Here is a 21,593-nt window from a genome sequence, read left to right as displayed (position 1 = left end):
AGGTCATTAACTTTAATTTCTAATTTTAAGACATAAAACAATGTGAAATTTTTAAATAAGTAACAGACGAAATGACAGCGTCACGTGCAAAGCAAAGAAAATGAATGTTTATATTATGAAAAGAATACGTCGAAAGGTTTTCGTTTTTTCTTTTTTGTCTGTATTGTCTTATCTTTATCTATTTTCAGTTACATTGCTTAAAAGTATTTGGTAACTGTAAAATTATTATAAGTTAAAGAAATATCAAAACTGCTAAAATTTTTGGCGACTCACAGTTTAAGAAACCCTGCTTTAAAATATACTTATATCTCTCAAAGAATTTTACGAAGCTCTTTATGTTTCTTTTATTTCTACCTGTATTCTGGTAATGAGTTTAAAACTTCAATGTAGGGGCTCTCAACCACAAAGGAAATATTCCTTGGGGGAGATAAATTTGATAGTTTCAGGGGGAATGCGGTGAGCTTTTTCATTACCTATTTTAATTTATAAATATAAAAAATTACTTTTATTCAAGTTTTGATATTTATGAAGACTTTTCCACTTTTCTTTGTTTAGTTTATAAAACACAATAAAAAAGAATCTAAATTTGTGTATTTTTCGAGTTTATGAAAGGATGGGAAAGGGAAATCGTCTAGTAATGGTGAAAGAGGCGCATAGGGTATTTGGCATATGTGATAACGGCAACCATCTGCCTAGGGACGCCTTCGCAGAGGACTTTCTAATGGAAACTAGCTCGTATACACGTTACACATGGGGAAAACCACAAAAACGTCAATGCAGAGAGCCCGTTCGCAAGATTCGAACCTCGGACCGAAATACCAGTGTTCCGCGATTTTACCGCTCGGCCGCTGGTAGGCAGACGGTGCAGGGCGAAAAAAAAAAAGTGAAAACTATTGCTTGAATAGAATCACGGATATAAGAATGTTTTAAGAAATGGTGGATGTTGAGAAAAAAAGGTTTTCGGCTAAAGTGCAGAATCGTCCACTTACTTCATTGGCGATTGTTTGGCGCTTTTTACAAGAGTAAGAAGAATTGGATTTTTGTCAATTTTCTTTGACTTTTTATGTGAAAATAGGTCGATGTGTATATGGATAAGTCAAGGGACTGCGCAATGCATTTTTTGTGCAATTCTGGGATAATTTTTTTCAGTGAAAATACGTCGATGTGATACCGCTGTGGATCCCGAGTATGTGCAATTCTTAAAAACGCGCCAGGCAGTGGGCGATTCTGCACTTTCTCCAGATTTTCTTGCGCAAAACGTTTTAACGAATTGTAGAAAATAATTTCATTAGGAATATTTTAAGAAATGGTGTATGGGGGGAAAAAGGTTTTCGGCTAAAGTGCAGAATCGTCTACTTATTTGATTGGCGTTCGTTTGGCGCTTTTTTAAGAGTAAGAAGAATTGGATTTTTGTCAATTTTCTTTGACTTTTTATGTGAAAATAGGTCGATCTGTACATGGATAAAGTCAAGAGAGTGCGGGATGCCATTTTTGTGCAATTCTGGGATGATTTTTTTTTTTTAAGTGAAAATAGGTTTAGTACATAGCGACGTTATCTCGAAGGCTTATGAAACATGCATGTACATGTAAACCAAAAAAACATCCCACTGGGCGTAATATAAAATCTGAAAGCATTCAATTCTTTTTTTTTTTTTTTCTTCTGCGTATCTAGTATTTTGACAAGTAACGCTTCTCTATACCAGAAGTTTGTACAAATTTTGGTTACGCGTGGCTGAACTGATGCTTTTGAGATTTTATTTACCTGAATCGTTCATGGAAGCCATTTTCTCTTAAAACCGTTGGTACTTACGTATTACGACTTTCACCGTAAAACTGTCGCCAAGCAGCACCATTTATGCATAAACTTGACTTCGCAGGCTTTTATGGAGAGAAGGATATAAATTAATAGCTATTGCTGTAATTTTTTTTCTGGCATTTTGAAAAAAGGTTGCACGGTTGTGGGGTCACAGTGCCTACACTCTATTTCATTTACAGTTGGTCAAGAGAATTCGTATCTGTTTAATGGGAAGAGGTTTAGTTTGGTTTGGTTTATGCGATTACGGCAAAGCATCGATGGCTATCTGCTTAACACTTTGCGGGCTGCTGTCACGCTGGCGTGACTTTTGCTCGGCAACAGTTATCGGCCGCTGTCACGCACGCGTAACTTATTTTCGCGAACGACGATGCTTCACATCGACGTTTGTATAGATAGACATACTATAGCAAAACATTTGACGATCAGGAAACATTGGTTTCAACTGCTTTCCTCTCCCAATTCACCAGACTGTCTATTATTGAAATCTTTTTTCGTGGACGCTTGTTTTGTTAGTTTGAGACTGTCTTTCGCTGCCTTCAAATATCGGAAACTTACGTTAGATTTAAAGATATCCTTCAAAATGCTCTTCGATGAGGAAATATATGCTGATCTGTTATTAGAAGAGGATAATTGCTCTGATAGTGAAAGTGATTCGGACAGTGGGAGCGATATAATTGTGAGACGATTCAGAAATAAGGGAAGACCAATAATTAGTGAATCTGAAAGTGATGAAGAGCATTCTGTGGCAAATGATTGGTCAGAAGTTGATTTTAAACCTAACTTTCATGCTTGCCTGGAACAGTTTGGGTCACAGGTACCATACACACCAGATATATTATCAACTGTGGAATTGTTCATTGGGGACGATTTATTTAATTTGTTTGCCACACAAACAAACTTATATCATAATCAGCAGACTAATGATAACAACATTGAATCAAAAAGAATAAAGCTTGGATTGATACAAATGTTGTAGAAGTGAAAAAACTTTTGGGATTTGTTATCATAATGGGAATAGTAAGAAAACTAGAATAAGACGATTATTGGTCTACTCACCCTGGATTACATACACCTATTTTTGGGAATACTATGCCAAGGAACTGATTTCGGCAGTTATGGAAGTATTGGCACTCCAGTAATAACGAGCATTGTCAAGAAAGGCTTGATAAAATAAACCAGTTTACTCGTACCTGGTAGAAAAGTTTCAAAAAATTTATAAACTCGAGAAAGAATTATCACTGAATGAAGGTATCATTCCATGGAGGGGCAGGCTATCTTTTCGTACATATAATCTTGCGAAAATTATAAAATATGGAATTTTAGTTCGTATGGTGTGTGAGGCGACATCTGGTTATATATGCAATTTAGAAATATATTGCGCGCAAGGAAAATCGCTAACTGCAACAATATTCGCCAGGTCCGTGCTATCGCCAGATTTAAATTTATGGCACAATGTATATGTGGACAACTATTACAATAGTGTAAAGGTTGCAGAGGAGTTACTAAAGCATAAAACAAACATCTGTGCAAAATTAGAGTAAACAGAGGAGCGCCAAATTGTTTAAAATATGCTACATTGAAAAATAAGTCAATGGAATTTCGTAGGAAAGGGAAAATTATGGTACAAAAATGAAATTCGGCCAAAAAATTGATAATGATGATTTCTACGATAACTTCAGCAGACATGGTCGAATGTGTGAGTAAAAGAACCAAAAAGAAGTGCATTAAACCAATTTGGGTACTATTCGGTTTCGAGGGCCGTAAAAAATCGCCAAACTATTGTTGATGCCAGTGCTGCCAAAAGTAATTGCGGCAACCCTAACGCAAGAAAGGAAGTACAATAGTAAATAACTATTTAAATATTGATGTTTTAATTCAGATGAAAGGTTAATTTCATATAATATTTCGCTACCAAGTTATCGCTAAAGCATAATGTCATCTCGTTGGTTGTTCAAACATAATTTTATATAATGAATGATGCCTTTTCTTTGAAAACATTTTCGGTAAAGTGCAGAATCGGCCGCTTATTTCTTTGCCGCTTTTTACAAGGGTAAAAACAACTAGAATTGTGTCAATTTGCTTTTACTTTTTAAGTGACAATAGGTCGATGTGTATATAGATAAAGTCAAGGGTGTGCGCAGGGCCATTTTTGTGCAATTCTAGGATTTTTTTTAAGTGAAAATAGGTGGATGGGCACATGGATACCGAGTATGTGCAATTCTTAAAAACGCGTCAAGCAATCGGCGATTCTGCACTTTCCTCAGGTTTTCTCGCGCAAAACATTTTAGCGAATTGTAGAAAATAATTTCATTAGTGCCGGAATAGTACAGAGTTCATTATTGCAGACAATAATGGGAAATTATTCAATTGGGGCAGGATAATTCCTGTAATTATCTAGCAAGGGAATTACGTTGATCAAGTCTTTTAACGAACAACTAAAAGCTCGGTTTCTGCTCTAAATAGGTATCGGTGGTGATAGAATTTAAAGTCGAAAATTTGCAAGCTGAAGCTAAATTTACAAGAAAAATAAAATAATGTTTTTATTACCTTTTTCGGTACTTACGTATTAACGCAACTAGGCCAAAATTCGCATAAATCGCCAAATTTGGCGACCCTACTTACGGCAACCCTACGTGTTATACGTAGTTTTATAGATTGGAATAATTACATGCGGGAGATATGTGCCCTTGAAATGGATGAAAAAGAAAGCAAATAGGCGGCGAAGGACTTATTGTGGAAAAATTTGCGAAAATATCAAGGATGGAAGCATCATTTGTTCGGATTGCTGGAAAGGATACAATACAAATGAGTTCGAAAATGCTGGATTTCTGCATGGAACTGTTAATCCCAAATATAACTTTGTGGATCCCAACACGGGCGTTCACACACAACATGTAGAGCGCATGTCGGGCTCAGCCAAATGGCGCAACAAAAAACAGAAAGGAACAGCCCGTCATCATCTTGACTCGTACCTTATCGAATTTATATGGCGCCGAGCTCAAGCTGTTAATGGCGAAGACGGTTTTCAATCAATGCTAAAAGCAATAGCCAAAAGATTTCCGCCGAAAAAATAATTCTGCAAATTATTCAAATTCGAAACCGGAAGGGTTTAATTGCTATTTTATATTTTAAAACAAAATAATATAAAAAAACTGTATTAAAAATTATCTGTAATTAATAAATGTACATTTTCTTTTTTTTTTTATACTCTTTTACTCAAACTTACAAATCGCGCCAACCTGCGTAATACCTGCGATAATACGTAAATACCATTTTGGTAAACCATGAAAATTAACGAGTAAAATTTTACTTAGTTTGCATGAATTAAAAGAAAACAATTGAATTAAAGTCCAAAAATACCTGGATTTAAAACTTTTTTTTTATTAAAAGTCGGTATTTCGTTAGATAAATTGAATATTGTATCCTTGTTATTTATACATTCATTGCATCATAACATAAATGGTTATTAATCTGTTTAAGGAAAAAATGGAAATCGAGCAGATTTGAATAATATTTTACAAAAATATTTGTATTACATGCTAATTAAATATATTTGAATATAAAAAAATTTATTTTTTCTATACTCAGTATTCTTGAGCACTGTTTTATTAAACAAAGTTCTTAATTACTCATCAGATTTAAACAGATCAAGCATGAAAGCCTAATTATTCTTTTTGGCATATTCGCAAAAAAATTTATTATGTAGTTCCATAACCAACAAAAATATAAATATAAGATTTACTCTATAGTTAACAAAACGCATGATCATACCCAACAATAACCGAACAAAATATATATAAAAAAAGAAAAAAAAAGTTAAAGCTTTTTCATTTACCTTTCGAAAGCTTTTGGGCTAAAAATATTTAAAAACATATCTCTAGAATTTCTGATAGACATTGTCATACGCTGGAGATAAAAAAAACGTTTATTCCTTACAGTGTTCCCACTGCTCGCTTTGAAGTTGTTGCGTTTGTTAATTAGAAATTCGTGAAAGGTTTACAAAATATGAAATAGAAAATAAAAAAAATTTCAAATTCGGAATTCCAAGTGCCCGTCTTCGGGTGGAGGACTACGTCATTCAAAATTTCATGACCCTAGGTACCATTGGTTTCTCTCAATGAAAGAAACATATATACATACATTCATGCAGATTCTTCATTATTTAGCTTCTCTAAATATAATAGAGGGCGATAATACTTAGTGGCAACAATTTGGAAAATGAAAAATCGCATTTAAGTGATTTAGTGAAAAATGCCTTTACGAAAAAAATAGCCCCCCTGGGCCTACGTTCCTTTTGGCTAATGAAAGAAAAGAAAAACTAATAATAGCTTCATTCAAGAGCTAGGTAACAAAAAGAAGTGCGAAAAAGAAACTAAATGTTACTGAACGTTTAAATATTACTGACATAGCAAATTTTACTTATTAAGTAGATTTAAAATTTGAAATTATTTAATAAACTAAAGAAATATTAATGGCTGTAACAATCTTTATTTTCATTTGACAAGATCTTAACTACTTTTTTATGTGAGAGCCAATTTTTAGATTAAAATATGAAATCTATGGACCTGCTTCTTTGGCAGTTCGTGTACTTGCAAAAATAAATAAGAATTGTTTTCAGTTTTTGCGAAATAAAATACAATTAAACTGCAGTCATTTAGATAGCCCTGTCCCCATTTTCTTTGGAGGCCCACCAGCGGCCGAGCGGTAAAGTCGCTGAACACTGTTAGTTCGGTCCGAGGTTCGAATCTCGCAAACGGGCTGGCTGCATGGGCATTTTCGTGGTTTTCCCCATGTGTAACGTGTATACGAGCCGGTTCCCCTTAGAAAGTATTCCCCTTAGGCATCCGTCCTCTTGAGCAGATAGCCCTCGTGTGCTTTGCCATAATTAAATACACTAATACACCCCATTTTCTTCCGGCCCACCAGCGGCTGAGTGGTAAAGTCGCTGAACACTGGTAGTTCGGTCCGAGGTTCGAATCCCGCGAGCGGGCTGGCAGCATGGGGGTTTTCGTGGTTTTCCCCATATGTAACGTGTATACGAGTCAGTTTCCCTTATAAAGTCCGACACGAAGGCATCCGCCTCCCCCTAGGCAGATTGGCCTAGTGTGCTTTGTCGTAATTAAATAAATCAAACCAAACCCCATTTTCTTCATAATGATGTAACCAAAGATCAAAGACGTAATTATAAAGCTTTGTGAACAGACTCCTATAAGAATTTAACGTTAAATGTATTTCTGTGTTAAATACACACACTAATTAAATCGTACACAAAAGTTGGTCTATTAAGGTTATGGTAAAGCACACTAGGGGTGTAAGCCCACCAGCGGCTGAGCAGTAAAGTCGCTGAACACTGGTAGTTCGGTCCGAGGTTCGAATCCCGCGAACGGGCTGGCTGCACGGGCGTTTTCGTGGTTTTCCCCGTGTGTAACGTGTATACGAGCCAGTTTCCCTTAGAAAGTCCTCCACGAAGGCATCCCTCCCCTTAGGCAGATAGCCCTCGAGGCTTTGCCATAATCACACACACACACTAGGGCTGTAATAACAGGGTGCAGCCTCCAGCCGACCTAACCAAAATAACTTGGTCATATGACTATTCTCAGGAGCCAGCCCATCTAACAACAAACGAGAGCCAGCGACCCGGCCGTGCTCAAAACAACTAACAAAAGGAAACAAAATGGAAAATTAAACTAATTAAACTTTTTTTTTTTTTCTTTTTAGCACACTAGGGGTATCTGCCTGAGGAAAGGGATGATTGTGGAGGAATTTCTAAGGGAAATTGGATAGTATAAACGTCACACAAGGAGGAAAACTTTCTACGCGGGCAGCCCGTTGCCTGGAATCGAACCCATGTCGGAACTAGCAGTGTTCAGCGACTTCCCCCCTCGGCCGCAAAAGCAATTGAATTCGATTTCAGTTTAAATACTTGATAGAAATACCATAGTTGTCAAAAACGTAAGCTCCCTTTTCCTGTCTGTCTATAAATTCTGTAAATATTTAATTTAAATATAGTTCTGTATTAATTACACACATGAATTAATTCTTACAATTCCACACTTAGTAGGACTATTAAAGTACTTCACTATAAAGTGAAGACTATAAACATAGTCTATCTCAGATATTTTTTTCTCAACCGGTGGTACGCAAAGAAGCAAAGCATTTTTGGTACTTTTCTGTTTCGCCGCCCCAAATCTCGCCAAGCAGACCTTATTGGCGACAACATACAGTATACACATAAAAAATGTTAACAAATGTTAGTTCTAAGAATTTTTTATTTTGAAGGCATAAACATTTTAATATCCTTTAAAATTTTGTAAAAAAACAATAAATAAAGACAATAAATTTGTAAAAATACATTAATTTAAGAATTTACTATGCTTTCATGGTACAGCATCGTGATTCGCCGGTTCATAGCAAGTGACCCCAAGTGATCATCTCACGTAAACTACGCTACAAAAATCTAATTCTCTCAGTAATTATCTACATTAATTTCAGGTTAAATCTTAATTTTGAATACAAGTTTAAATGCAAGAATTATTACAATTCGTACGAATAGCTTACTCAGAAATTATGTAAAACCGCAGTGATTTACTTCGTTAGTGCATTCGCATTAGAATGGATAAACTTTACTTTGCTTTTTCTATATTTTCGCCTTCGGGTAAGAGGTGTGATTGCATTCTAATCGACTTAATTAACGCGAATGGCCTTAGGGCATAAAATTGAACTATTTGGTAAAACTTCTATGTAATTGTATGCCAGTATTGAAAGAAAGAAACAATCTGATAAGAAATGGCTGGGATTTGTTTTGAAAAATGAGGCGTAAAAGGTTACAAGCGAGAATATTCCGTTTGGCATCAGTTGTACCATTATTGGCGACTTTATCGCCTGCGCCGGCACAACGGAAAAGTACCGTATTGCTAACTATTAATTTCAAAATTCTTATGAAGAGAAAGAACAATTGATAGAAATTTCCTTTTTATCGAACTCTAGCTGAAGATTTTTTGGTTGACTTCTGGCTGAACCGAAGAAAAGAATTTAAAGGCATTTTAAATAAAGTTATTAAATTTTTATTGGCATTTTGTATAACCTATTTGTGTGAACAAGGATTTTCTTCCATGTTATATTTGAAAAATAAAGACAAAATAAAAGTGGATCCTAATGTACCGTTGAAAGCTAACTGAAATAAGACCAGCCATAAACAAATTGATCTTTCTTAAACACGTCCAGCTTTCACAGCAAATTTTAGAATTAAACGATTATAACTTTAATTTTGGGAATAAATATGGTAACCAATTTTTAATCTAATACTTTTTTATGTGTGCATATTTAATACAAATGGCTAATAGGTTGGGCAAATGATAAAATATTTTTTTTAATATTTCTATTCAGAAACTGAAAAATAATTATTGTACTGTAGTGGTGGTAGTAAGGATTTTTCAGTTTTTGTTTAGGTGGTACTCATTAGTCGAAAGGTAGAGAACTACTGGTCTATCTGCTCCCCCCTTTCCAAATTAACCGTTAACACATATCAAAATACGAAAAAAAGTAGTTGTTATATTCATAAAGTAAAACGAAATACTTAACATGTAAATAAAAGGCTGACACATTTCCTGGCCCCGTAACTGTAAAACTACCTTCTGGTTGATAATCCCTGGTCTTGCATACTTGCTGAATATTGTAGATAAACTTAAAGTCGAATTCTAAAGTTATTTTAATAGCGTTTTAAGAAATACATGCTGTACTGTGTACTCTGTTGTCCTTTTTTATGATTAAGGGAAAGACAAAGAACAATGAGCACTCCGAATATTGACGCACCATGTATTTTGGAATCTAATTAATTTTTTCTCTACTTATAAAAAATATATTAATTTTAGTTTTCGTGGTCTCCCTTGTGTAGTGTGTGTACAAGCCAGTTTTCCCTAGAAATTCCTCCACGAATGCCTAGTGTGCTTTGCCCTAATCTAAAAAAAAAAAAATTGCGTACCAATTAATTCTTGTAATTAACACAGGACTGTATTTAATGTTGAATACTTATAGAATTTTTCGATAAACAGGAAAAAGGGAGCTTACGCGTTTGGCAACCAAGGTATTCCTACGCAATATTTAAACTGAAATCGAATTCAATTGCTTTGTGTACAAGCCCACCGACGGTCGAGCGGTAAAGCCTCTGAGCAGTGGTATTTCCGACCTGGTTTCGATCCCAGGCGAACTGGTTTGCTGCATGGGGTGTTTTCGTGGTTTTTCTACTTGTGTAACGTGTTCATGAGGCATTTTCTCTTAGAAAGTCCTTCTTTCAGATAGTCCTAGTGTGCTTTGCCATAATCTCAATAAAACAAACTCTTCTATACGAATTAATTTATGTGTGTACTTAACACAGAAATATATTTAATGTTAAATACACTCATGTCCATAAATTAAGGATAATTCGGAGTCACGTGGAAATCGAACTCTAAAATAAACATATCACTTGTAATATCACTACACACATCTTCAAGAATCATATGCAAATTTCAGGAAGTAGCCAGATGACACCGATGGTACGCCACAATGACGAGAGTGTAAGAGAGTGATATATAAGGAATACAGGCAAAGAAGTAAAATTGTTCGCAGGCGCTTTATAAGCATTTCAGTGCAATAATCGAATAGTTATGACACAAACGACGCATTTAGATGATTTTTTAAGTGGTAGAATTATCGGCCGTCTGGAATGTGGGAGTACCCAACTGGAAGTATCAGACGAACTTGGAATTGCCCAGAGTGTCATCTCCAGGCTTTGGCAACGATTCCAAGATGATGGTAATGTGAGTAGTCATTTTTTCCGTAACTCCGTAGGCTCCGCTGCGGAGCCCAATGTTTTTAGCATGATTAGGCTTAAGATGTTACGGAATCGTCGGCGTTGGCAATTGTTATCTGTAGTTAAAACGTGCTCAGTCTCGCTACTGTTACGATTGAAACATTATTTGACCCATTTTATGGTTAGCCAAATGGAGAAAAATAATGATTGTGATGAGAATATAGAGTTGAGTGATAGTGAAGATGTGTTTGATTTTTCATTGTTAAAAGATATTGTGGAAGACAATGTTGATTATAATTCTGACACTTCAAGTAGTGGTTCCGAAATTATACTACCAAAGAGGCGACGAATGGTAGTTATTGAAAGTGAAAGTGAAAGCGAAGAGTCGTCGGAAGACTTAGATGAACGGCGCGATGTCACGGAAGAATATTCCAGATAGAATACATTTTAGTGTATCGCCAAAGGTCATTGGACCAAAAATTCCTACAAATATTGTATAGCCGAGACAATACTTCAAATTATTTTTCAGAAACAAACTGGTATATGAAATTATAAAAGAAACCAACAATTACGCAGAAAATGCTCTAAAGAATAAAGAAATATCTAGTCATTCTATTTGGAAAACGGGGCGTGCGATGGAAGAGGATGAGTTTTGGGCTTTTATTGGAGTTATTATCAATATGGGTACGATACCTCTGGCGAATATGCAGGATTATTGGTCAGTTAAGGAGAATAGTCACATCCCTTTCTTTGGTAAAATATTTACAAGAAAAAGATTTATGCAGATATTCTGGATGCTGCTGCGAAAATGTGCCGGAGTTGCTGGTAGGCAGTGGTACAAAAACGTGCGAAGCGCTAAGGGTTAAGTTACATCAGGATAAAGCTACAAGCCGTACCTCTAAATCGACTGCGCTATTTTTTCTGAAAAAAATAAGAAATGAATTAAGAATTGAAGCTATTCCCTTTACATGCTTCCCACCCAAGTACAAAGTGAATATGTCTCCTATGTATTGCTGTGCATTTGATTTTTTAAAACAAGCCCTTTATAAGCAGCATCCTAAGACATTGGATGGGCTTTGGAAGATTATGAAGGAGGAGTGGAATAAAATCAACCTTGATGTTTTAAGAAAAGGACTTTTATCTTGGAAATCGAGATGTAATATGATAGCTCAACAAAAGGGCTATCAGACTGAACATATTAGAAAATAAAATTATAAGGTTTGTTTATACATAAATCTTTGCAAAATGGTTACAAAAATATGTGAACGCCATCCGTATTCTTGATTCTTTCAGAAAGATGAAACTTCTTTTCTCATAATCATTCCGAGAAGAGCAGATGGATTCTTTTTTATTTCAACTTACAAACTGAACAAAGTCTGATCAGTTAGGGGAAGCACATATCTGCATTGTATCATTTTTTGGTATCCTTTCCCAAGAAAAAATTCTCGCGACAAAATACGTTCATATCGTGCTAATTTTAGCTGCATTACCATAGCGACACTCTGGCGCTCGAAATATAACAGTATTATATTTCGCTCATATTATAACTCAGAATGCACAAAATTTATATCATTTAAAGAATTCTATAATCGTTGCCACATGTTCTATTCAAATACTATAATAAAGCTAGAACGATATATAAAAGAAATTAAGCAAACAAAACAAAAAAGCAACAGTGTTTCACAGACGATTGAGTATTTCTCATTCAATTAATTCAGTTTTCACTTCGCGACAAGGCAAAAATACATAAAAACTCAAAATATCTGTATTAAAAATTACGAAGTAAATCTTAAACGCTCATTTCCTCGAAATAATTCCAGAAAGGATTAAGCATGATTTAAATAATAAATGAAGGCGTTATCTTTGTTGTTGCGAAGCTAATTTTCTCTAGATTGGCAACAAATCCTCTAATCTGCTGTTTCAAATGTAAACAATTAATGCCCGCCATAAAAAAAAAAAAAGGCTTAGTGGCACTTAAACAACTTTAAAACTGTTGATAATTCTAAAAATATTACATACAGATTTATTAAAGGCATAAAAACCTTAACCGGAAGAAAAGAACAACATAATTCAATCATTTTAAAGCAAAAAATGTACAATTTACAAACATATGATAGTAAAGAAACTGAGATCACTGAGCCGGGTAACAGAGTGGATACATATATAAATATATTTATATACGTTTGGTGCGTCCGATTGCAACCAAACTACGAGGTGCACATCTATATGTTATAGCAGTCCTATATACAAAATTTCAACGTTCTGGGGCTACTCGTTTTTGAGTTATGCGAGATACGTTCGTACAGACGCCACGAAAAATTCTTTTCAGAATTGATTTTAAAGCAGTTTTATAATTTTTTGGAGGAAAAGAGTGTTTTATTCTGTCCTTACGTACAGATATCACGGAAATACTTCGTTAAATTGCATTGGAAAGGGGTCAAAATGGGATATTTTCGTTGAAATATGCTGCCTGAAACTTTTCGCGATTACAATACTTCCTTTTTTCTTCGTACAAGGAAGTAAGAAACCATTTAAGGTAAAGTAAACCTTTTTCTTTGATGTTCGAAACTGCTGGCGGAAATTGTCATTGATCAATAACGAACATAACCCTCATAAATGTCAGCTTACTTTTATAAGGAATGAGCCTTTCATTAATAATAGTGTAGAGCTAATCTTTTAAAGTCTATCAGCCACTTACCGCTACCTCTTCAGAAGGATTGCAGACACTTATAAAAGGGTGTAAAAGAGCCTTTTATTTAAAACTCAGTAAGTTGAACAGAAGGTAATTCTGGTGCTTAGAAATTAGCCAGCATTCGTGACAAATCAGAAACAGAATATTAAATTTAAAATTTAATCAAAATATCAAATAGCCAAAGGCTACACAAATTAAATTAATTAACCGCGAAGGTAGGCTGTTAAGCTTAACAACGGCGTGTAAATCACTACCGGCAACAATAAGGCAACCTCGAAAACAGGATCTCTTACCTTAATAGAAGTCCAGTAATGTGGCGTTCAGCAGTTAGAACACGCTCTGGGTAAGCAATCTCAAACTATCACTTAAATACGCGAACTAATTTGCATTCCGAGTGAGAGGGAAACGGAAAGGGAGAAATGATAGTACAGACGTCAAATAACTGGTTATGTTAATTAAAATAAACCTTACAATTTTAACTAATCAGAACCCTAACAGAGAGCCGTGACATTTTCTGGGTTTTGATTGTAATGTCAATCAGAAGAAACTTTGGAAACGTATTAACAAGTACTCAATGACGCTTTGTATCTTCAGAAAATGCATACCCGGCAGAGGTATCCACTGTTTTCAGTAGACGAAACGCGAACGATAAAACTTCTTTATATACTGAAGCATCAAAATTATTACGATTTAAATTTGTATCGTTAATTATTCTAATTAACTGGATAATTAACGAAAGGAAAATCAAAATTTCAGGGAATAAGAGCATCATAATTTCTGGATGTAAAATATAATTGTATCAGTTAATACACCATTATGGGTTATTAAAATAACCAGTAAAATTTACATTTCCTTCATCCTTAAATGATTGAACTTGGATTTATAATGGTCCCAAATACTTTGCTGAAATAAAAGAAAAGTAGGAAAGAAAGAAAGAAAAAAAAAAAAATAGGAAAGCTTTCAGATTTTATATTTCGCCCAAGGGAGCGGGTTTTATTTACATACACATACATGTTTTGCGAGTACGTGGCCTAGAATATTTAAAAACGACATATCTTTAGAATTTCCGATAAAGAGTCTCGCGCGCTAGAGATAAAAATGTTTTTTTTTTTTATTATTCCCTCCTGCAGAGTTTTTCCATTGCTCGCTTTGAAATCGTTGAGTTTGTTAAACAGAAATTCATTAAAGTTTTACAAAATATGAAATAAATTCCAAATTCAAGCTTCCAGGTGCTCATGGGGCCCACTAGCGGTCGAGCGGTAAAGTCGCTGAACACTGGTAGTTCGGTCCGAGGTTCGAATCCCGCGAACGGGCTGGCTGCATGGGCATTTTCGTGTTTATCCCCATGTGTAACGTGTATACGAGCCAGTTTCCCTTAGAAAGTCCTCCACGAAGGCATCCCTCCCCTTAGGCAGATAGCTTAGTGTGCTTTGCCGTAATTAAATAAACCAAAACCAAACCAGGTGCTCATGTTCGCGTGGAGGACTACGTTATTCAAAATTGGTTGGCTCTAGGTACCAATGTTTTTTACAATGCGAGAAACATACATACATTAATGCAGATTATTCATTATTTAGTTTCTTTAAATATAATACAAGGTTATAATATTTGGTGGCAACAATTTGAAAAGTGAAATGGACATTAGTAGTGAACCGACACAAAATGTCGTTTCGAGAGTAATAGTTCTTTGGTCCAACACCCCTTTGGGCTAAACAAAGAGAAAGAAGGAGAAAGAGAACAGTTTAGGCTGTGATAGTACAATATTACTGATGAATACGTAACCAAATATAAAAAAAATGACGATTGTCATAGCAGGCCTAGAGATTTTATTAATGCCTTTTTAATGCTGTTATTTGAGCACATATAACTGCACAAATTTCGCATTATAAATAATTTTAAAATTATTTTCCTTATTATCTACCTTTTTAAGAATCAAAATTTGTTTCCCGACTTCGCTTGTGAAATTTAATATCAGAGCTAGTTAGTTTGAAACGGATTCCGAGTAAAATAATTTTGCGAAAGTGGTAATTTTGTAAAGTAAAGGTGAACCAATGAAAATTAAGAAACTTTAAATATTTCCATAAATTGCGTTTGCCAATAAGACACACTGCTTACTATAAAACTCTTCTCAATAAAAATGATTTGATTAAAAATTAAAAAGAAAGAGATGATAAAATTTATAAAAAATTGTAAACGTTTACATTTTTTTAAACAATTTCATCTGCAGTTCAATATTCAAATTATTATCCCCTTCAGAAACAATTTCACCTCAAATTCACAGAGGTAATCAAGATATGAAATGCCATCCATTTCCATATATATTTGTCAATTTTACACTGTCCATAGTAGCTTTATATTAGTATTTCGTATCACGAAGGAGGAGATGCGTGAACTATAAATAAAAATTTTAGAAGCATCCTTTAGGATTTACTAATCACTCAAGTGAGAATTAATTAGTTTCGTAAATTATCTGCATCAATCTTAATTAGCTTATCAGGACTTGTGTTCCTCTTTACTTGCCTTGGAAACATGAACTGTCCTGACTCGGAACAGGGAGCTTACTCAAGCTATGTTCAATAAATTGTGAAGTAGACAATACACACAGGAAGGGTATACGAAACCCTTTATTTTTCTATCTTTACAGAGATTTCCGGAACTTCGGAATACAGAGACCAACCACTTGCGGTCTGAACGTAAGAATATAAAACTACTAACTAATAGTCTAACTAAAACTAACTTTGGATTAATATACAAGTGCCTAACTTTAAGATTGGCTGTTATTTAACAAAATCCGTATGTAGTACAGAGAGCTGCTAAAACTACGATACGTTTGAAATTATCAAGAGGACTAAACCTCTGGCCTTGAAGGCAACCAGCAACCGAGTAAAACTACTATGGCAAGCGGCCTGCTTCTAATAACTCCTTCCTCTCTCTTGCTTGGCAAAAAGCCACAACTTAAGTACTTGGCGTTAGCAAGACAAATTTGCATAAATAAGTTAAACCTTTTAATTCTGGCCGGAAGTAGAAAATAAGAATTGATAGTAAAGATTTAAAATAAAATAAACGTTAGTAAAACTTAGGATCCTTACAAGCTTTATAAATCGGCCGTAAGCAAACGTAATTAGTTTTACTAATCACATCTAATTAGTATTATTATATTACTGCTACAGTTAAATATGCATAATATATGTCATAATGACGCGAGAAGTATTTGAGAGTCTGTAGTTTAATGCAAGCAAAAGGAAATGTTAAATGATTTCGTCGTGGTAATAAACTAGTAGCACAAAACTAATCAAAACGGCAGGGCACCCCCCCAATAACATGAATATTTGTCTCAGTTACCATGTATGTATCCTTCAAACCACTTCCACCGTGTATATTTATACGGAATCCTAGATTAGTGACAGAAAATTTCAGTTTTAGAATGGAAATTTTTAAAATGCGCATAACTTTGCTTCTCAAATAAGTGATTATTTTTATATATTCATTTATTTAATGTCTACGGAAATCATTTATTATATTTTACAATGTATAAGACTTTTTCTCCCTTCCTTCCGGATGCCTTTGTGGTGTAATTCGAAGCATACTGGACGCGTATACGAGAAGTAAATTTCTGAAGTCCCGGAGAGGGATTCATCAAGTCTCCTGCTTCAAGAAAACCTAATGATTCTACAGATGGCGCCCGACCCAAAACGATGGTGGACGATAATTCGTTAACACCAGGGTTTGGCCCCTTAATCCCCAGTCCCCTTTACAAAGGGGATTGGGGATTAAGGTATTTTCTCCTTTCTTTCTGTATGCCTTCGTGGTATAACTGGAAGAATACTCGACGCGTATTCGAGAGGTCCGGGATTCGAGTCTCGGCGGGGTATTGCCCATTTTTCACGTCTTCGAAAAAAACCTAATGATTCTGAAAACAAAGTATTAAGTGAACTGTTACAATATATGAAAAGAAGGAAATATGAGAGGGAGGTTAGTAATTTACACTGGAAAAAATGAGATTTAAATTAGACCACTTAAAATCATCCTACTTCTAAAATTAATGACTTTTCATTGTTTTAAATCCTCTGTGCCATAATAATACTAGCAAATCAATAGTTAAACGGGAATTATTTGAGGAGGCAGATGTAAATTATGTTGTAGCGCAAAGTTGAGAAGCCTTCAATCAAAACCAATGTTTCATGATATCTTTCCTTTGTCTTGACCCTTCTTTCAATTTTTAGATTAAACTAATTTATCGAATTATAACTATTTTTCTAAATTTATCTGTTGATAAATATCAATTGTTTCATTTCTATTAAATATCATCCCATTGTAAGATTTTTTTTTTAGCCCAGGACGGCTATTAATTTCGTTTTGGCATTTTACGTGTATTCGCTTTCTACATTGATTCAATTTTCAGACTGTTGCCACAAAATATTACAACCCTGTATTACATTTAAAGAAATTAAGTAATGAAGAATCTGCATAAATGTTTTTATGTTTTTCGCATTGTGATAGAACAACAGCACCTAGAGCCATCGAATTTTGAATAACGTACGTCTCCACGCGAATATGGGCGTCTGGAAGACCAAATTTGGAATTTGTTTTATTATCTGTTTCATATTTTGTCAGACATTAAAGTAATTTTGATTAACAAACTCAACACTTTCAAAGCGAGGAATGGCAACAATGTACGAAAAAAAAAACATTTTTATTTTCAGCGCACGAAACTAAATTCTAAAGATGTGCTCATTTTAAAATTATTTTGCGATATTGCTATTGAATTGAATTTTATGGTTTAAGCGCGAAGAACATGATATTTAATAAAGGTAGGTAACACGCAAAGCTTAAAAAAAAAATGGCCCCTTTCGACGTAATTTAAAATCCAAAACCTTTCGGATTTTCTTTTTTATTTTTTAAAATTTCTAATGGCAAGTTGCAAGACAAGCGAATATCAAATAAAATACGAGACATAGGTAAGAAAACCGACATCAATATATCTATGAGCTTATGGCGTTCCTACTAGTAGAGCTTCCGATTCGAAATACGAGAAGCTGCAGGACATTTGCAGAGATGTGGCAATTCCATGTCTTCATCAAGACTGCATAAGGGACAAAGAGAATCGGGAGCAACATTGATGCATTGAAGTTGCTTACGAAGACAGTCATGACCAGATATAAGACGAAACAATGCTACAGATTTTCTTCCTAGGCCATTCGGGTACTTCAATAATCTGTCTAAACAATGTCTTTATTCTTATTTCTGTCTGAGAGTTCTTGCAAAAAGATGACCGTGAAGTCTTTCCTAACAACTGACTCAATGGAGTTGTAGGGAAGTTCAGGCTGTGATGTTTAAAGGACAGGAGCTCCATTCTTAGCTAAGAAATCGGCGACCTTATTACCATGAACTCTACAATGGGCAACAAGCGTGCTACTGTTGCATCACGAAGGCGTGCCTCCCCTTTTTAAAGGGCAACTGGGGATGGGGGATCCAATCGCCAAATCATGATGGTGACGATTATTATCCACCACCTTTTAATTCGTGCGCCAATGTAGAGTCATTAAGTTTTGGGAAAGGGGGTACCGGAGGCTCAAAATGCGTAAAGCTGTCGCAAGAACTCAAACCTGGATCTGCCGATTACATGCCGAGTGTGCTACCGTTACATCACAAAAGCATTCTGGAAGAAGGGAGAAAAATACCTTATAATGTAATGGTCTGCTATGACCCTACCATAAGACCAGCTTGCTTGGTTAGGTGGGTCGACCTGCGCTCACTTCTGATAACTTATAATGTACTAAAATTTCTTTAGAAACGCACTTCTGCATTACTTCCTTTGGAATCACCTTGTATATTTAATCAAATTCAACCGCCTGTAACATTTGTATAGACTTATTATTTATTTTTTTATAAAATTATTCTTTTGATGCATTTTAGAATGTTTTAGCTGTCATTTGTCCATTTTAATTTTCAATAAAATTAAATTTTCATGTGTCACATGATGAAGAAATTCACTTAACCTAGGTTTCCTAAGTACACTCAGGTTTTTCCTTAAACGGTTTCAAATCGTGTTATTTTAACGCCTCCTTGTTTGCGAGAAATGTTACTCAAGAAGAGCGTAATATATATAATAGCCTATGGAGTAAGATCTTGAGAGAAAATGACGTAATGAGATAAAACTCCTAATAATTTAATAGCCATTGTTTCAGTTATAGATTACATATCAGATATGTGCTTTCAAAATTATTTTTCTCCATTTTTGTTTAAAAGATGTATTGGATCACAGAGCCGAAGGGTCGTGTTTTGTTCGAAATCAAATCGAACAAGATAAATAGCATCCGAAAGCATTCAATTATTTTCAATAAAATCCATGCCTCACATTAGTTGCCTATGAACAAGCTCAACATTGAATCGGACAGAAAGCTGTCCATTATCCGATTTCAAAACCAATTTTGTGGCTTATAACGAGAATTCCGGTTGTCGTTTCATGTAATTCTTTGAACATTTCATTGCTAAGTCTTGGAAATTCTTCGAAATTATTTCATAGTTAAAATTTATCGGTGGATAAAGAATTTGAGCACCGGATGGATGTTTTTAGCTTCAAACAGTGCACTCTTTCTTAAAATTCATATTGAGAAATGCTTTACGCTCGGATTCTAAAACTGTTGTTTTTCATGTAATGCAGAGGAATTATGAAGGATGCATTCTTCACCATATATTTAAAAAAAAAAAACGCTTGCACAGCTACAGAGGTCGTATTTTTTAGTCCACGTATATTGTATTCACAAAACTAAATTACATAAAATTCTTGTGTTTTAAATGTTCTATTTGACATCCCTTATTCTGAACTATTTTTCGCACCGCAATTTCCAGGATAATAATGCCTTTTGAAGTGGCAGAAGAGGTATTCTATCCCATTCCTGCCGAACAGCTTTCCAGAGTTCTGTTAGGGTTTCAGGACAACGTTTGGATAATGCAGTTTTTAAAAGTCCGAAAGCACAAAAATCCATAGGTGACACATCGGGAGATTTAGTAAGGATATCAGTGAAGGGTATGGCCTTGATACCAGTTTCTTGATCCATTTCTTTTAGGAAATTTACAGTGGATCTTGATGTGTGACTGCTAGCTTTTTCCTGATGGAGTCTTACAGATGGATGGCACTGTGGGTAAAGCGATGGTATTTCATTCAGAAAAATTGGCGATAAAATATGTTCCTGATAGTATTTGGAGTTAATCTTGACATTTTTTTGCACTCTCTTTATTTTTAACTTGCCATTATAAGAAAAACCAGCAACAATCATGAATCCCTTAGAAAAACTTTCTTTCGATTCTTTGAACCATGTACTTAAATTTTTTTCTCCCCTTTTATGATAATCAATGGCGCTTTTTTTTGTTACAGTCATTGAAATACACCCATGCTTCATCTATTGTGACAATTGTTTTCCATTTTTCTTTGGATAAGTGTTTCTCATATAGAATTCTGCAGCGTGTCCTGCGTTGAGCGATATGCTTTAGAAGAAGACGATGCTCATTGCGTTTTTTCGGTTTCTTAAGATTCAAATCAACGTTTATCATTTTGTTTACAGTAGACACCGAGCATTTGAATGATTTTGAAACTGTCCTTTTTACTACGAGGATTTTCTTTCAGCATTAAACGACGTGCCTTTGCAATAGTCGAAGATGTCCGTTTTTTCCTTGATATTTGTTTGGAATTTTTGTCCCACTTGAGGCTCGAATTTGACTTTTTTTTTCCCCTTTCTTGTTGATGATATTACCCATCGACGCTTTAGATATCACAAAAATCATGACTCTCGCATCGTTTTTGGATAACGGAGTATACATATTTCTCTTCGGAAAGAGCGTCAATGTAGCCTTCGAACCACTGCTTTGTTAAATTCGCCATTTTGAATAAAAGCAAAACTTTCAAGCCACAGACGATAATTTTGACTTTTAAAAACATAGTACAATTTCAATTACTTCTTTTGCAGCAACCGAGTTTTTATTACCGCTTACCATAATCGTCTACAAAACGTGCGACGTGCGAACAGCCTCTCTATTATGCTAAATTACGGTATCATTAGTTATAGCTAATACAATATGTAAAAATCTAATGTGTACACCACATGACTTCCTTGTACGGAATATTAAGTTATACGTATGATTTCTTGCATTTCGTTTAAACTTATTGGTTTGAATTATATCTACTTCGCCGACAGCGCATAAACCAAAATAGAATAAATGCATTCTTTAAAATTCACTCTAGTATTTGTTTACCATAGCGACACTCTGGCGCTAGATTAACTTAACAGTATTTT

The sequence above is a fragment of the Stegodyphus dumicola genome, chromosome X1 (genome assembly GCF_044657685.1).
Source record: "Stegodyphus dumicola isolate Sdum_Otavi_A_Nest chromosome X1, ASM4465768v1".
Taxonomy (NCBI): Eukaryota; Metazoa; Arthropoda; class Arachnida; order Araneae; family Eresidae; genus Stegodyphus; species Stegodyphus dumicola.
Note: the sequence above shows the minus strand (reverse complement) of the source record.